The 18,949-nt window shown below is 36.7% G+C and overlaps 1 long non-coding RNA gene across 1 annotated transcript in view; it reads left to right on the forward strand.

Annotated features, from left to right (window-relative positions):
• LOC110341283 overlaps positions 1 to 18,494 on the forward strand; it is a 31,293-nt gene extending 12,799 nt beyond the window's left edge. The window contains exon 3 of the long non-coding RNA XR_005870101.1: positions 327 to 18,494. This is a non-coding gene — a long non-coding RNA (uncharacterized LOC110341283). The remainder of the gene's footprint in view (positions 1 to 326) is intronic.
• The last annotated feature ends 455 nt before the right edge of the window (positions 18,495 to 18,949 follow it).

Raw genomic sequence — 18,949 nt, forward strand, 5'->3', positions numbered from 1 at the left:
CAGAGATCCGCCTGCCTCTGCCTCCCGAGTGCTGGGATTAAAGGCGTGCGCCACCAAATATTCTTTAATAGACTTCCTTAGTGGTTATTCATGACAAGTTATCTGTCACTGATATATAAAATCGGGCACTATGAATGTGGTGAGAAAGTTAGTGTTGCCAAGTGATACCTAATCTGCCTTTCTAATTTGTAGGTTTAATTATTATGTAAGATTAATGATGCAGTGCCGTTAGAATGAAACTTTTTGTTGCAAAATGCAAATTAAAACAAACTAGACTGGGGAGTCATTCAGCACAACTGCTAAATGTGAACTTATTGTCTCCACAGACTTCACCGCCTCCCATGATTAGCAAGATTAATAAAGTTCATCAAGTTCCTTCTCATTTCTGGGTAATATCAGAATCTTTCTTGTGAAAAAACACAAAACAGTGTGATACTGTTTTAGTTGTTACACTCGGTGATTTCTTGCAAGACTGACCGCAATAGCTAAATCTTGGATTTGGTGAATTTTAGCTAACGGATGCAACTCTTGAAAAATATAAATGCTTATACAAGAAGTCTGTAAATAAAGGAAAATTTACATAAGCAAGTTAAGAAATGCCACAGCTGAATATGTAAATAAATACTCAATGTCATAAAACAGTATCATAATCCCCCCAGTTAGTAGGTCTTTATTTACTGGCAGGATGTGTAAGCTAATGTCGTCAAAACATCCTGGCCCTGTCTGGATGAAGATTTATTTGCTCTGAATGTAACTGTACAGAAATGAGTCAGAGAATTTGTAGAATTTGCAAATTCAAATGTTCACTGTTGAGCATTCTGGTTTTGACACAGTAGATCTTTCTAAGTATATACCAAGGTATAACATGCATTCTTCCCACCAGCCTGGTCCTGCAGCTGTCTCAGCTCCCAAATAACACAGGAAACACTATATTAATTATGAAGCTGTTGGCCGTTTGCTTGGTTTCTTATAGACTAGTTCTGACTTAATTATTAACCCATAACTGCTAATCTGAGTATTTCTACGTGGCCTTCCCTTACCAGAGAAAGAATCTGGACCTCTTACTCGTCTGGTGTCCTACATCATTACTGACTGTGCCTCTGTTTCCCAGAATCCTCCTCGACTCCTAGTCCCACCTATCTTGCTTCCCTATTGGCCAACAGTGCTTTATCTAATAAACCATTAAGACAACATATACACAGAAGCACTTCCCCATCACCAAGGAAATCATTTTGCTAAATTATTTTGCTTAATTTTTAATTATTTCCTTCAATTAAAATTATTTGGGAATTAATAACTTTAAAGTATGAACTGCCTAGGAAATATAATTTTTGTAAATATTTTATGTTTTTGATGGCTTTCTTGGTCATATCAGCTATATAATTTTAATAAGTAAATCTGTATTGTACCTAAAATGTAAAGTTCCAACAGTCCAAAACTGAACTACAAGTAGAAAATCTGCATAGATTCTTCATAGGATAAGGTCTATCTATATCTTGGAACAATCTTCCAAATTTCCACATTATAGCTTTGAATTCTGGGGTTGGTTTCATTGGTTTCTTACAGTTCAGGCTAAATCCTTGAATAATTTTAAAAAATCATAATGAGTTCTTCAAATTTCAAAATTTAAGGACACTTTAAAAATGTAAATTCAATTAATCACAATGAAATCTACTAAAGTATAATTTATCTTTTCTTTTTTATACAATAGAATCTGTTGTTAGTATGAATTTAATTATTATTGAGTGTTTTTATTCGACTAGCTAATTAAAGCCACTTTAAAAATATACTTGAGGTTATCATCTGAGATGGTAGTAAATCTAGAGCGAGAGAAGTTAGAGTTGCAAGAATAATTGTTTGTTAGATTTAGATGTCAATTCAGTACTAACATGTTTAAACACTGTATTGCTTCATTTTTGAGAGCCCCTTCTGAAGAAGTCTTTCTGATCTAGTTTGTGTCCATCTTCTGCTGTGCTCGCCTCCTTAATTTTAGTCCATTGTGTCCTTCTCTGACCTCGGTTCCTTATTCCACTCATCACTACTCCCAAGCACATACGTCCTTGCGTACTTGCACACATACACATGCATGAACACTGTACTTTGTTTTGGGTTCTAAATAGCACTTCCTTGGGGAAGATTTCCTTTATTACCCCTTTTGTGCTGTATTCTTATTTGTCTACAAGTTACTGTCCACCATGTGAATGCAGAGGAAACAGCAAGTAAATGATCAGAAGTTGTATCAATAGGAAACAAGGAAATATTCAAGTATACAGTAAGACAGTCCCAGAGAGATAAGCAACAACCAGGTGATTCTTGTAGGAAATGGTGGTCAGTTTAGAATATACTAGTTGACATTAGATTACTATTTGTTTCTATGAAACATACTTTGGATTTTGAATTTAATTTATAATACCTTATACTTAAAATTTGATTGTACCAGAATTTTTTTTAAGATTAATGATTATTGGCTTTCTTTAGTAAATGCCTCACATGTAGGAAGGCTAGTGAAGATATACATAGAAAAAAATCTTTGCCTCTTGTGGTACTAATAGGTGGAGTGAGACAGTGTTAGGTGGACCAATGACCAACATTGCCTGAGATCAGTCTTTCCAGAAAATTCCATGCTAAGAAGAGGAAAAACAATAAACACTCAGAGCATTTTTTTCCAACTCCAGTATACTATACAAATGAGCCAGGTTGGAATAATTTGTTTCACATTCCTTTACTCTGTCTGTGGGCTATTAAAGAACAAGAGAATTTAGGTAATGAAGGGGAACTAAAAATCAAATCTGTCCACAACAAATGATTTAAACTTAGGCAGAAGAGCATCATTGAGGAAGTCTGTACAAAGGGGATAAGGACCATGTATCCTTGAGCATTCAGTGTTCATTTATCCAACCCACTGTAAAGACACTCCTCTGGTAGTTTGTTGGGGCTGGAGGGTGTGGAGAGTAAAGAAGGGGTAGGAGAGGGGAAAAAAAGCAAGGAAAGATGCTTACAAACACCTTTACTTCCCCTGAGTGCCACTACTTGCCTTTCAGCAATTTTCCCTGTGAAGACTGAAGTAATTATGACAAAAGTATGTTGCTGCCTGGAGTACTGGTAGCATTGATAAAATTGTAGATGCCATGTGCCAAGCACTGTTCTGAGTGATTTGTTGTATCTGTCATAGATGAATTACCACAGTAGCACTGGAAAGAAAGTGAAATCTTACTTTCATAAATGAGGAAACTGAGACCCAGATGGTTGAGTTACTCAGCTTTTCAGGAAGTGGCAGGGAAGCTAAAGTAGGAATATAAGTTACCAAGGCTCACATGATAAAGACAAATCAGTTTGACCTGGGCTGTGAAGACATGTGAAGCATAGTCTCCATATGGAGAGGGGAGGAAATGAAATACAAGGAAGGTGTGGAGGAGAAACATTGGAGTTCAAGGTGGATTACCTAGATTGGCTGGCCTGCTGCAGGTAAGAAGGTATCTGGAAGCATATGGTGAGGAAATAAGCTAGATTATTTGTGAAGTTTGAAAGTGTGCAAAAATAGCTCTCCAAACTTAATGGCAAGCTACACTTTAAAGGGTGTTGAATTATAGTTTAAACTTACTATGCAGACTTGTTTTGTGTCCCTTCAAAGCTGCAAACAAGGGACACCACTCTTGCTGCATCTGTAAATAGGCTGCTATCTGTTTTCCTGTCTTTTTGTGGTTGTAAAGAATCATTCATGCCAGCATAGTTAATGAGCTTCAACAGCTGTTGAATGAAATTATATATTCTGTTCCATAAGGGCCTTCTCATGCTGCCATCATTTCCTGCCTGCCTTGGTGTCTTTAGCACCAGGCTACTTCTAGGTCTAAACAGTCAAGTTCTTCTCCAGAGAGTATGGGCTCTGGGTTAGAGGCCCTTTGGGCAAAATTAGCCATAGTGGGATGCCCTGTTTCTATTCCATAACTCTCCTCTTCACCAAGATCTCTAAAAATTCTAGGGGGAAGCTGTTCAGTTTCCTAATTCTTTTTGAACAAAATAATAATTTACCAAATTGTGCAGGAACTTTTCCAGGTACAGAACTTCACCTTCATAGGCTTAGTGAAGGATGTGAATGAGACTTGATTTTCTCCTTCAAATATGTTTCTATTGCACCCCTATTTTGTAGTTTCTTGGGTGACTTTCTCATCTGTTATTACATAGGATTTAAACTTCTCTTTTCAGTACTAGGAATTGAAACTAGGACCTTGTGCACAGTAGATAAGTATTGTATGTCATAACCCTATCTATCCCCAGCCTGAATCCAAACTTGAACATTCAGTCTTCCTTAAGGAGTTCTCTGAGGTGACCACTTTTCTCTAGTTCTTAGAAAAGGTAAGCCAACTACTTGGTGTCACCATGGAGTAACTTCTCATTTTGCTTACCTGTCCTGGGCTGGACTCTGGAATTTGCCTCCATGATATAGCTGGTGGTTATGGCCAGCATTTTTTGCTAGAAACAAAAGAAGTGCATGTTGACAAAACCAGCACAATTTCTGTCCAGGCATAGGAGATGATGAAGCTTGGCTGTCTTCATGTGTTAAATGCTCCTCTGCAATGAAAGCATGTAGTTCCTTGCCTTTTGCATTGAAAAAAAATAATTTCAGGGTTTCCCACAAATATTTCTGCATACATTTCCATAAAATAAATATTTGGTAGACATAATTGATTGCCTTCTGTGTAAAAATGATATTTTTTTCTAAACCTAGAAGAGTATTAATTTAACCAATTAAGTTATATTTCAGAGTAAAACATAAGAAAATCAGAAGGTAAGCACCGGAAGCAAGGGTATTTTAATAAACAGATGTACATGTACAACTATACTCTTTTAGTTTTTTTCTATTTATTTGCATCCCTGATTCCATATGGATTTTCCATAAATGACCACTGCTTTATTTAAACATTTTAGCTGCTTTCATAATTAAGTGTGAGTAATCCAGTAGTGGTATTCTGCTTATTCAGTCACTGTGCTAGTTACTTTCCTCCTTGCTGAGATTAAATAGCCAGTCAAGGACCAAATTGAAGGACCAGGAGGTATCTGGTCACATATCGGCAGTCACAAAGTAGAGAGAGATGAATCCTAGATCTTGCCTTAGCTTACTTTTTTCTTTTCACTAAGTTTAGGACCCTAGCCCAAAGCATGGTACAGTGCCAAATACATTCAGAATGGGTCTTCCGATCTTATTTAACTGAATATAGGAGGAGAAAAATCCCTTATAGGAGTTCATAGAGGTTTGTTTCTATGCTTATTTTAAATTCCACCAAGTTGGTAGTCAAAGTTAACCATCACAGCTCATACATCTGCCTTCAAAACTATGGCAATATATGAATTCACAATCTTTTCACTTTTGCATACCTTTTGATGATGGGGAAGTAATTTCAGCATGTGATGAGAACAATATAAGGAGTGAAACACCACAGTCAAAAAAGAATACCATTCAAGCTTTCTGTGACTTAGTCTCTATTGATATCATTAAGGGTATGTTAAATGTATAGTCTAGAGGCTCTCCCAACATGTTCTATAGCGAGAGTGTCAGTTGACACATGGGCCACTTGGAAATACTGCTTAACATGTTTTCAAGTACTCTGTTGCCATCTCAATTGAATTCATTTCTGAATTAATGACTCTTCTTACAGAACTCAGATATATAATGCTATATATCCAAGGGCTGCTTCAGAAGTAGTATTTTTGTAGCTATAAACATTTGTTCTTCTAATATAGTAGGCATTAAGATAAAGTCTATCCCTAGCACTATGAGAATACTCGCTTGCTGACTAAACAAATATGGCTTCCAGAAGGAATTATTAGACTCCAGCTAGCCTTACTGCTAGAAAGTGTTACTCCTTTTTTGGTACATAGGTATACACCTTTTTACTAAATGAACATTTTTTAGCTCTAGCAAATAATTGCTGTATTTTCTAGTCATTATTAAAAGTTTCTCACCATTTATAGTTTTTGAAGACTAGTACCTGGACTTTGTGTGCACCTATGCAGATGTTCATCTAAAATTACATTAGTAAAAGTCTCAGTATCAAGAGAGTACAAGGCCCTGAGTTTCATTCCCAGGTATTGCAATAAATATCATAGAGATTCTACTCCTAAGTCTAACTGCTGTACGTGAGTCACTACTGTGAGACAGTCTCATCATCAAGCTACTTTTACATGACTGAACAGTGGTGACTTCATTTCAGTATTTCCTTTAGGCAGCTATTTGGGAGACTCCCTTCCAATAGAGGAAGTGGGTTGATGAAAGCCAGTGTTTTCATTCCAGATCCTTCACATCTCTGGAAAGCTGCATCCTCTGTAGAAAATAGAGCTGTATGTGTGCCAGAGTGTAACCCTGACATTCATCAGGGAGGGGGAGGAGGTCACATAATGCCTTGTGTCTTTCAACAGTAATCCTCCCATTTGGCAAGGGTTAGACAGGAAGTATTTAACAATGGGATTTTATAAAATTCAATGTAGTAATGAGTGTTTTTATATTTGAATGAATCTAAGGAAGTTTTCTTTTTCTCCCCACAAGTGAGTGAGGGTGTATGTGGACTTGGGAGCATTTACCTACTTTGTTGAACTTTGTGTAATATTTATTCCACTTTGTCATGCCCATGAAGGAGAGTTGGCAGAAAAAAGCTGTATATAGTCTCTTCATACTGATCTCAGATATTTTGCTTAAGAGGAATTAGTGAGGAAATAACTGTCTCTTAGGAAGGTGATTTTATTCAACAACCTGAGGTCTTACAATGGCTTCAACTAGACCAGAAACAATGGAGTTATTTTCTTTCACACATGTACTATAAAACCTGGTAGTTTTAAAGGCTTTGCACACAAATAGCTTTATATTAAAAATTAAAGTTAATACAAACTAGAGGAAAAGATACTCCTATTAACATTTCCTGCTTGTCCCCAGTCACACAAGTTTCTTAGGGATAGTACCAGAGATTTGGTTAGTAATACCCAGAAGACATCTGCCAAGGAACAAGGTGAGTCCTTTTCCTCCAAGACCCTAATAGTTACAGGTTTGGAACACAAGAATGATGTAGGTCTTCACTGTCCAGTAATCCTTAGTCACAGCTAAAGGGGATAAAGAGAATGAAGAAACAAAGATTCAAAAAGGCATGGAGATCATAAACCTGTCCATGAAAGATGTTCTGCTTCGTTGAGGACCAGCTAAAGGGTCACAAATTTGGGATGGCATATATTTCTTTTCAGGCATTTTCCCCCTAGTATTTAGATAAAATCCTAGTAAAGGCACCAAGAAAAAAGAATATTGTATATTGGGAACCCCACTTAAGATGAGAACTCACTGTAGGAGTCCACAGTTATATTAAGGGTGTTTTGTTGTTGTTTTTAAATGACAGATAACAGCCTTATCTCTGATCCTATCTTATCTCTACAGAGTCTGGTTGCCCCATGACCTTAAAGTACTCAGGTCCACAAAAGTCTAGAATACCTTTTATCTCTGACCATTATCGACATTTCTCTTTTCTCAGATGTTACAGATTGGTCTGTACATTTCAGCTGTGGAGAGGCTGCTTTTAGGGAGGAATTCTCATAATTTCATTTTCCAGATAAGCAATTATATCCCATTTAAACTAAAACAACTAACCCAAGAAGATGATTTTTGAAGTGTTTTTGTACTTTTGATTTCTCTAAAGAAAAAAAATAGGCCTCCCTCTGCCTTTTCAGCAGCATTTTGGTACATTTAGGCCATGGTTATAGATAGCACTTGTGCTGTGCCTGTTGAGTGTATTGAGGCCTCTGATGTTTGGGCTTGGGACTGTAATTGTTAGTCTTCCTGTGACAGAATTGTGCTTTTAAAATATGGGGACTGTGCCTGCTACTTCTCTGTCCATAAATACTTAGTTAATTTCTAAGGATAGCGGCCTCTCCCTTAATGTTGCCTTTTCCAGTCAGTGTTATTCAGCTTAGGCTTAATAGCAATAAAAACATCTTCTCACTTGAATTGCTTTGCCCCATTTGGTCCTTTTCTGTCCTGGCATTATCTGAATTTGAATAGGTCCTTAGAAGTCCCCTAAGCTTCACAGGAGCTAAGTCACCTCCACTGCATAGTCAGTCTCTTGGACACACTAGTGACATTAATTTGGTTCAGTGTATTAATCTTTAGTTCATGTCTTTGTGGACCCCAAGTCATAAGCTTTTTAAGGTATATGTCTAGTTGAGGAGGCCAATTACACTAGTTATTTAGTGCAATTGGCCATCTTGATAGAAGTTGCCATGTTACACAGAAAATACCCAAGCAAACTCCAGTCCATGAGGACTGAAGCTCAGCACTCTGCTTGCCTGGTGCCTGTTACAGTTCTGGCTGAACTTCTCCACAAGAACATCTTGAGAGACTTGGTCACTTATGTATTACATAACACATTTTCTCTGTCCATCCACTAATTATATTCCAAAAGAGGAAATAAAAACTAGTACCCACATCACATAAATTTCCTCTTACCTTCTCTCTTGCCCTAAGTTAAAAATATGATTGCTACTCCAAGGCAGAGGATTTCAGATGTGTGTTCACTCATAAATACTTGTTAATGTCTTATTCTAAGTAGCACTTGGTGCTAAACATTGTTGGTACAGCTGTAAATAAGTCAGGTGCTCTCCCTGCCCTCTCTTGTCCATTACTGCCAGATATTGTAAGGTTGGCAGAAGGAATGAGTGAGAAGCAGTTTCTGAATAGGTGGTGGCCAGACCAGAGCTGAGAAATTGTGTATGTTAAAATGGAAACCATTCAGGTTGCTGAGAGTTGTCATATCAAGGTCTAGATAGATTGGGGAACTGGTAGAACTTTGAAACAAACAAACCCCAAGAAACTGGAATTTGGAGCAACTTGCTTTCTAAAGCATTAATTAGTAATATTAGTAGACTTCTCATATCAGTAATTCAGGTTCATACTAACAATAGCTTTCACAGTCTGGTTAACATGCTCTAAAAGTGGCACTACCATGTCAAGTAAATGCCCTTGAACTTAGAACTGCCATATACGAATTTTGACTTTTTTACCAAGGGGGAAAATTCTAGCAGAACAATGAGTCAATCTTTTACTATGTTGCCCAAGTCTGAAGCTCTTTAGAGAGTTTTCAGAGAATTGCTTATGCAATACCAGTTTGTTCACTGTTGCCTCAGAGGGCTCACATTAATCATCTTCTGAAAGTTCTTTGTTTAGGTGTACATTATACCTGAGCTGACTTCTGAGTTAATCAAACCTGTTCACAGGTCTCAAAAGGTCTGTGGGTGGAAAACCACAAGGTAATTGGACCAGGACTCCTATTTAATCCTATCTCAGTTCATTCTACCTTATCTAGTGCAGTTTATTCCTTAGTCTAAAGTGTTGCAACCGTTTTAAAACACTGGAGAAAAGGAGTAGGCTTTGGTCCCTAGGACGCTACTGCTTGCATGAGCCAGGTTCTAGGTTCCCAGCTCTCCTGCCACCTTGTGTAGATGCTAGGCTAGAGTATTTTTGCTCAAATTTAGAAGGTCTGTGTGTGACCCAGTTGCCCAAGAGAAAACCAGTGTTTCCTTCTCACAACACTGTTATCATCTATCCTTTGGATTTCCTGACAGTCTGTTTGCTTGTGGACTCCTTTCCGTCTCTTATTAATGTCTACATATGTCACACACATGTATGAATGTCACAGGGATGTGAAAATGTCTAGATGCAATTACACATATAAATAAAAATGCCAGATAAACACAAATAGTAAATGGAACCAAAATCCAAACTTAGTCTCTGGACTGTTCTTATTGTATCTCAACACAGCAAGAGAATAATATCCATACTTACTATTATGTCTTTACAGAGGAAATAGCATAAAGGACCGACCATGCAGTGAGGTTGTTACAGGCAACTCTTAGTGAAGTATCAGCCTTGTATTTATAAGTTCGCTCTTTACATCCTCTCGGGTATCTCTTGCTGCCCAAACATGCACTGGGCTTAAGCAGTTGTATATTGGGCCAGGCAGGGTTTTGTGTATGTACTTGATGTATTTGGACTTCTTCGTGCTTTTCTTGTAAATTTCTCTGTCATCTAATGGGTTAGGAAGGAAACATACAGTTCTCAAATGAATATCAGTGACAGGATTATAGTTTTCTCTGATTTTTTTTAACTGAAGAAGAAAACGCGTGAACTGGACTAGAAGTTTTGATTTTTATGAAACTAAGAAAATGTGTTCCTTTGCCGCAGTGACTTTCCTCATAAATTAATGTTTCCAGCAGAAATAAGCTTCCAACTTAAATATAGTGGAAGAAGTAAACTGATAGATCTGATGTTGGTCAATAAGAAAGAGTTAAAAATTAGTTCCCCACTGAGACAGTGTCCAAAGTATTCCAGTGCTAGTTTGTTGTATAAGCTTAGCACGTTTTTCTTCACTTGGTTCTCCAAGGTTCTGTTTTTCATCAGAAGAAAACATTGTGTCATGTTAATATACAATAGCTAAAAAATCCTGCCCTGGGATACTGCCCTTGGTGCTGTGACAAGGATCACTGTCAGATTTCCTAAAGTATGAAGCACCCTGTGTTCTGTTTTCACCAAATATAGTAGATCACCTGAGAACTGTGTCCATTGCTGCTACTGTTTTAAAGCAGCTGGTTATCGGGCAGTAGCAAACGCCGTTTATTCATCTCCTTAAAAAGAAAACTCAGCATCATGAGTCTGTGAGATCTCAGTATTTCTTTGTCATAAAAAGTTATTGAAACATTGAACAAGTATACCAGAAAGTCCACAAAGGAAAAATGCTTTACTATCCTTCTGTTCAAACATATATGTTTTACGTTTTTACGTATGTCCCTTCAGTACTGGTCCATTTTTGTAGCCGTACAATTGTGTTATTTTGAAAGTAACAGTGTACTTTAAAAAGTGTCATAAATACATAAGGTATGGATGACTTAAGTGAATGTGTTACATTGATACATTATGCCAAGTTATTCTTGAAATTGCTTTCATTTTGATTAATTTTCTCATGTAGATATGTGTTTCTACCAGTCTGATATCATGACAAATTATCTTTAAAATATTTGAGTCAAAACTAGGGTTTTTGTTGTTAATTTTTCTGGTTTTTTTGCCTTTCTTAAGCATGACAGAGATGTGAACCATGCCAGGATTTTTGTATATATAATTTATTAGCTGAAAATACTAACTTAATGTTTCTTGACCTCAGTTTTAATCACTACAAAAACCTAGTCATCCCTGCTTTGTTATTTGACTTTCTGCTCTGGTAAGTCGTATTCGTATAGCTCTAGCAGCAAGCATTGTTGATTACACAATTGCCTGATGTAACATTGATTGGCAGCCCTTTATAGAGACATTGCATGATCTCCTAAGAAGTACATGGCAATGCTTACCCATGTAGAAGGTTGTGCAATCTAATGCAGTAATTAAGCTTTGATTGTTGCTCATTGTGACCTTAAAATTTAAAAGCTGGTACAATAAGGAGATAGTTGTTTTTCTCATTCACAAGTTGATAACCAAACTGCTATAATGGAAAGTAAGCTGAATAGATTAAGTATAAACAAAAGGAAATATGGCAGCCATGGACCAGAAGCTGAAGAATGTGTCACACATAGGAGTCATATAGGCAAGTCTAGCTTTTATGCAGTCATATCCATACTTTTGTGTTAGACTTGCCCTAAGTAGTGGTGGTGTTGATTTTTAGTCTATGGCTTTGCTGATTCTATTTTTGTTTCCGTTCTTTAGCCCTTCCTTTCCGGCCCTTTATTATTACTCCGAGAGGGGGGTCATGCCCACCACAGCATGTGTGTGAAGGACAACTTTATGGAGCGGGTTCTGTAGCTTTACCTTTACATGGGATCCAAGGATTAAGCTCAGGTCATTAGAATTGGACAACAAATACTTTTATCTACTGCGCCCTCTCACTAGCTCCCTACCTTTTTTAAATGTTATTTTTTAGCATAGCATTTTAGTTCTGTTACCTTTTTTAATGCTACATTTCCTAGCGATTTTATAATAGTTACTATAGAGATTATAATATGCTTCTTTAATTTATTATTACCAGTTTAAAACCAGTGTCATTTAACACTAAAAATAATTATATACACATAATTACATGCATTTACATACAGGTCCATTTACCTTGCCACTTCTTAGTACAGTTATTGTCACTTATATCACATATATATTAAAACCCAAAATGCAGTGTTATAAACGTTTCTATAGGTAGTCATATACTTTTAGGAAAGTAAAAGAAGATATAAAATGCTATTAATGCCTGGGTAGTTTTGTCTCTAAAATAAATCTTGTACATAATGATTTATTAGTTATGAATATTCCCAACAGTTACCTTTACCTCTTCAAGAGGCAAACTCAGTATGGCAGATGGCGAGGTTAGTGCTGAGTGATCACTTGGTCTCATTCACTTTCAATCTGTTTCTGTCAAATATCATAAGAGTGGTTGTCCCTTAGGTTTGCCCACTAAAAGGACAAAATTGAATATCCAGAGTCCTTTACCTTCCAGAAGATTTACTTAATGCATTTGAAATCATTTATAGCACCCCATTCCTTATTTACTGTACAGTATTCTTGACCTGAGGTTTGTGGAGTCTCCCTGTTTGGATTATGCAGCCACTGTGTGGCAGTGTCACATTACTGGAAGCTCTGCTTGAGCTCACTACTGCAGTGTAGAACTCCCATTTCCTCCCTGTAGGGCAGAAAAGCAGAGGTGCTTTGGGTTATAGTGACACCTGCTGGTGTGCTTTTTATTTTTTCTAGGCCACTTTGAGAAGGAATTGTTTCATACCTTAGAATGTCATAAAAGGCCTCCCTTTTCTGTCACCACATGCTCTTGTATAGCATATCCCCAAGCCACAGAGGAGGCAGCAACCAACATTTGGTTTTACAATTGGCTTGAGAGAAAGATCTATCCTCGTCCTACAGAGGGAATTAGACCAAAAGGATGATGACATGGTTATATGTTTATATGTTAAAGTTAGAAACGACTGCATGGCAATACCACAGGAAATGCTTCTGAGGATAGGTACTCTGAGAGAACATAACATGCCTGACATAGCATGAGGTGTGATCATGTTATTTTATCATTTTACAACATCTGAGGATACTCAAAGACAGGGTTAACAGTTTTATTCCATTTCTGTTAAAGTTTTCAAATGAATACTGGACAATGACAGAAATTCAGTCACAAAGCACTGGTGCAATTTTTAAACTTGTATAAATGTTGCAGGACTAGATTCCTTTTTAAAAGTTAATATTGACACGAAGGTTAAAATCAATTTTTCCCAGCCCCCCTCTTCTTTCTCTGGTTGTATTACTGGCATCATTTATCTGTGGCTTTCCAATACCCTTTTCCAACAGCACACAAACATACTTTGTCGCTTGATTGTAGACTTAACACACTAGCTAGTTGTTAAAAGTTACTTTGTCCTAAAGCTGGAGAGACAGAACAGTCTCAGTATCTTAAGTCATGCCACTGACAATTTGATATTCTATCACAGTGACAATTGTTTTTAACATGCTCCAGTATGCCTGCTGGATGTACAAGATTTAACTAAAAGATTGATAGTACTGTGATTTTTCCAGTTAAATTAAAACAGTGATTTACTTGTACAGTTGTCTAGTAAGTGTTCCAATTTGGCAACACTGGTCAAAATACCTTTTATTTGGCCACTGCCACACTTCCATCACCATGGTCATAGCCAAAATTAGCTAACTTTTCAACAGAAGACCCGCACTTGGAGAGAGGACTAAAATTGGCTGTGAGAAGATTTTATTTGAACATTTTTGATTACATCATTGAAAATTCATATCTTTCGTCATTCAAACCTTTAGAATCCCTGCGTCTGTGTGTGTGTGTGTGTGTGTGTGTGTGTGTGTTTAACTTGGATTTTCCAAACTTAAAACACCAGTAGGAAGTATTTATATATATGTATATATAAGTTACAACAAGTTTATCTGTTATTGTTTTCTTCTGAGAACAATAGCATAAATGAAACAGTTAAGCATAGAAGAGAAAAACAATGGTTACTAAGTCTTGGGCTTAAACAGGATGATTTCAGTTAAGGCACGAATCTAGACAGAAAATCATCAAACCGGAGATTCAAAGTAGGTAGCATATCTAGCTGGGAAAGGGAACTTTTTCTTTGAGATGAACACAAGAAGTTAATTAAACAGAATATAGTTTTTTTTTTAGAACAAAGGGTATTTCCATTAAATTGGGGAACTTTTGGGTAAGATAAAGCTCTGGATTTTGTGAGGATAGTATTTTTTATTCACTTTACGACATACTGCTAGTATGCTCATATAGCACTGTAGTGAGATGGTCTCTGCTGCAGTTAGCATCCAAGAAAGTGCCACCCAACTAGAATACGTTGTGACAAAATGAAGTTACTGTTGAATAGAACTATTGGAACTGTTTCCTTTCATTCGTCTCCATTTTTAAACTGTTTACATGGACTTCTTCTATGAAGTTACTTTTCACCCTGACTTTTCTTCATTTGGAATTCATCACGGAAGTAAAATTTAAAAATCAGGTGACTCTCAGGGAAGGTTAACATTTCACAAGGTCTTGTTATCACTTAAGGAAAGATTTATTTTAATGTGATCAGTTCTCCTAACAAAGAGTACCATAGAAAACTAAAATCGTTGTACTTTGAATTACTGAGAAATCTAAAAGAATTTTTGAGAAACTGTTGGGTTTTTTTCCTAGAAAGTTAAAACCAAATAATTATCTTGAAATCATTAAATTGGCAAACATTAGATAGCAATGTTCACATAGTTGAAATATTTACTGGTTATACTCAATAAATCCTGGCTCCTTGTTTTGGATTTTCTTCAAATCCAATGAAGTTGAGTGAAACTAAACTAATCTTGATTTCACAAAGAGAAAATAAACCATGAGTTGGTGATAGACGAGCATGCAGAGTATAGTGATGTGGAAAGGACAGACTAGATAGTTCCTCCAGGGTGATGGGGCAGATTTAGCCAAAGATCAAAGGGGACTGCTTTGGAGGAGAGATGAGTGATTAAGGATCTGACAGTAGGGCCTACTTAGATGGGTGATCAAAAGTACGAAAACAGTTGAATGACAAATGGGCTTCTTGAAGTTCTTTTAGATGTCATTCTTTCAGTGCAACATAAGTCCAATATGCAGAAGCCTGGTTTAGGAGCCTTCCATCCAGACTCTGGGTGACTTTCCACAACTTCCTCTTCTTGGAAAGCCTTATCACTAAAGGGATTATTTTCATTTCCCCATCTCTGTTTTTCTCTTTGTATTTTCTCATATTTGTTCTTTCTAGCTTTAGTACTAAAATACCCACACACTAAGCTGTTTTCCCATTTACACTGCCTTGCATTTATATCAACCATCTTCCTTCCCTAGCACCTGTGTCACTAGCCTCACATGTCACCCCAAATCTTCTAGTTGGGTCTCTATATAGACTTTTATTTCTCCATGACTTGTTTCTGATAAATTTCAATACACACTATCCTCCTCAGTGTGCAGCTCTCTCGGTCCCAATAACACATCTTCGTCTAACAACTTTATTTAATATTCAGCATTTTCTCAGTTACCATCTAACTCTTGACCCACTACACTACCCCTCCACTGAGATTGAGACATATGTCCTGCAGATTAGGTATTGTTTTGAGGAAAAATGTTAGTAGTACTCCTTACACCTTACCTAGCATTTGCAACATTGGTATGTAGCAGGTACCTATAAATGTATGTCTAATGCATGAATGAGTGATTTGTGTCTGTTCCTGAATTTTGTGCCACTCTGGTACATAGGTGGTAATTTCATCATGTAGGCTTGTTTTATAGTATATAGTAGCCGTGATGACTTTATTTTTCACTACCCAACAGATCAATATAGCAAAGAACTCCAAGAACCATCTGCGTCATTCATTCTTAGAGAAGAAATTAGGACTTAATTTGCTCTGTTTGTGTATATGCCTCCAGTTATATATGACTTTAAATTTCTAACACTGTGTTAGATTATTTAGTGTACTATTTTAATGCATGTAATTTGTATTCCAACCAACATACTTACTCTGCTCATTTGATTGATTTATGACTTTATAACTCATAATTAAGATAACTGCCTATCAGTAATTAAACCTTTGGATAAAATTCTGTCTGCAGACACAGTTGAACAGTTGTTCTCAGTTCTAGGCAGGAGTAAAGCAGAACAAAGTCACATAGCTGAGACAATGAAAAGTTGACTTTGTCTTCCTCACGTTAGAAAACTATCATAATAGCAAGTAGAAAGGAACTGTCTGAGAGCATTTTTGAGAAAGCGGAAAATTAGTCAAAGTTCAAAATTAGTCAAACGCCTGAGTGTTTAGGGTCAAACCCAGAGATCCCAGGAAAATCCTGTTGTGTGCAGAACAGGAACTGAGCATTCATCAGTAGTAAGCAGCCTGTAGCCTTCTTACCAGCTCAAGACCTAGAACCTCTTCTGCTGTAACACATTATGGTCTCTCCAAATGCTGCTGGGCTCCTGAGGCTTGCGCTTCTCACCGCCAACCTGCTCTAGAGAGCACTGAGTGACAGATACTGTAAACATCCTACACTCTCAGCTGTGAAAAGTAAGAAAGCTGGGAGAAGGCTGTTTACTCTCTCTGCCTTGGAAATCAGCTAAAGCGAAATGAATCTTAGATGGCCTATGTCTTATAGTTAACCCTATCACTGATCTGCTATGGGACCAACTCTAAGAGGTAAAAGGGTGAGCTAACTCCTTCATGATAAGAAATGCAAGAAACTTTGTGAGACTGGTTATATTTTAACTATTTAAGAAGACCAAGTGTGGTGCTGTGTCCCTATAATCCCAGTACTTATGACGATGGGTCTGTTGGATAATGACTGAAAAGCAGATTGGGCTACCATGCCAGATTTAGGTTAACTATCCACTCACAAGATGAAAGCTTAGTTAACCAGTTTGAGACTACATTTCATGGATTACTATGGGTAGCCTGGTATATGAAAGCAATAAAATGTAAATGCCTGCTTGTTAGTCCATCAATTTTTCATTAACCTGGCTAGCATTTTATACACTGAGTTTGTGTTTTTATGGTGTCTGGGACATGTTGCTTTATCAGGGATCAGAGGCCGTGGTGATTCTCATGCAGAAAGAATGGTATGATATGCAATATGACTAAAGCCTGGTATTTAAAGACAATATAATTATACTTTTCCAAAAAAAGGTAGGGTTGTGAGGTACAGTTTTTAATCAAAATTTTAATAAAAATCTGTAGAACTCACTTCCAGGTTCAATTTTAATCTGAAAAAATCCACCATTTCTTTTTCTTGTAACTCAGTTAACCTCATCGAGAATTTGGACTTCTCCAAAATCTAAGTTTTTTCCTTGAGTATTCTAGTAAGCATCTGTGACGGAGCTACATCCCCAACCTAAGTTTTGGTTTTGTTCTAATCAATATCAAAAAAGTCTTCTTTTCAGAGATAATATAAAGTATGTTCTTAAACAGCAAGTTCCTAAAAGGTTACAATTCTTAATGCTTATATTAGATTTTATTTACACATATTTATTCATGTGTATAACCTTGGTATACTAGCATATTGCCTTAAATACATTAGAAGAACATTTTACTTCCCTTGATCTTTAAATATAGCATATAAGACAATAAGAAGTATTGCTTCATGTAGGTCTAGTAAAACTATGCATAAATGCAGTGACTTCATTCAGCATGAGAGTTCAAGTAAGTTTTGGACAAACTGGTCTTGAATTAGTTACAGACACTGTTGAAGACACTTGGATGAGTCATGAACCTTTCTAGATTTGCCTTCAGGCTTAAACCCTCTTGATGATGATGTTCTTTTATTGTCCTGAAAGAAACACTTGCTATTGATGTTTCAATTTATGCTTTCTGTCAGAGATGTAAACTATTCTGTAACTCTTCTGGAAGTTGGTGGAGTGTGACACTACATGTGCTCTCCTTACTTTTCACTCCTAAATTAACAAGGAGGATATTAGGCTATTCCAGATCAAAGCTGATATTATTAAAGAAATATTTATTGAGAACCAACTGTGTGCCAGTTTTGGGGATAATAGCTACTTTAGAAAAAAAATGCTTTGCTCTCTTGGGACTTAGAAATAAAGTGTATGTCATGATAGATCTGTTTGTGTTCCCTGTATTTATGTAAAATATCCAGTTTTATTCGGTGATATTTTTGCCTTTTCAGTCTTTCAATAGCAAATGAAATTTAATATTTCAGAATTCTTATTTCATTGTGGAACAGTTCTAGACATAAACTGTTGTCTTCCTCATATGTTCTTATTGTAGCCATACTGAATGTGACACGACTGACTTGTGTGAGTAAGCATGCTTGAGGGGTCAATGTTTTTTGATATATTACATATACATGTAGCATGTATTTGCTGAAAAGATATTGTTAACCAGATATATGAATTTTGTTTGTATATTTAGTATATGTTATGTAAATATTGTAATTGTGCAAAATAAACTTAATTACTTTGAACCTTTGTTCAAATTCATAGTTTTGTCTTCACAGTATATTTTAAAAATGCTGTAAATGAGTTAGACTCTGTCTCAAGAAACAGGCAAGCAAGTGATAAACACTTAGGCACATTCACAGATGCCCAGGAAAAGTGCCACCTATGTCACACAGTGTAGGTAAAGTGCACACAAAAAGATCCCAAGGGGGGGGGGCTAGGCGGGTGGTGGCACACACCTTTGATCCCAGCACTCAGGAAGCAGAGGCAGATGGATCTTTAAGGGCTATGTAGTGAGACCTTATCTCAAAAAACAAAATACTGAAAAGTGTTTTAATTGTGTTAACAGGCTTACAACAGAAATTCACACATTGTACAGTTTGTTGTCCACTGCATACAACACATGAGTTTTAGTATATTTTAGGCTTGTGAAACATTCATAGTAAAATTCTAAAAATTTCATCACCCATAAAGGCTCATT

The sequence above is a fragment of the Mesocricetus auratus genome, unplaced genomic scaffold, assembly GCF_017639785.1.
Source record: "Mesocricetus auratus isolate SY011 unplaced genomic scaffold, BCM_Maur_2.0 Super-Scaffold_100021, whole genome shotgun sequence".
NCBI classification, from domain to species: domain Eukaryota; kingdom Metazoa; phylum Chordata; class Mammalia; order Rodentia; family Cricetidae; genus Mesocricetus; species Mesocricetus auratus.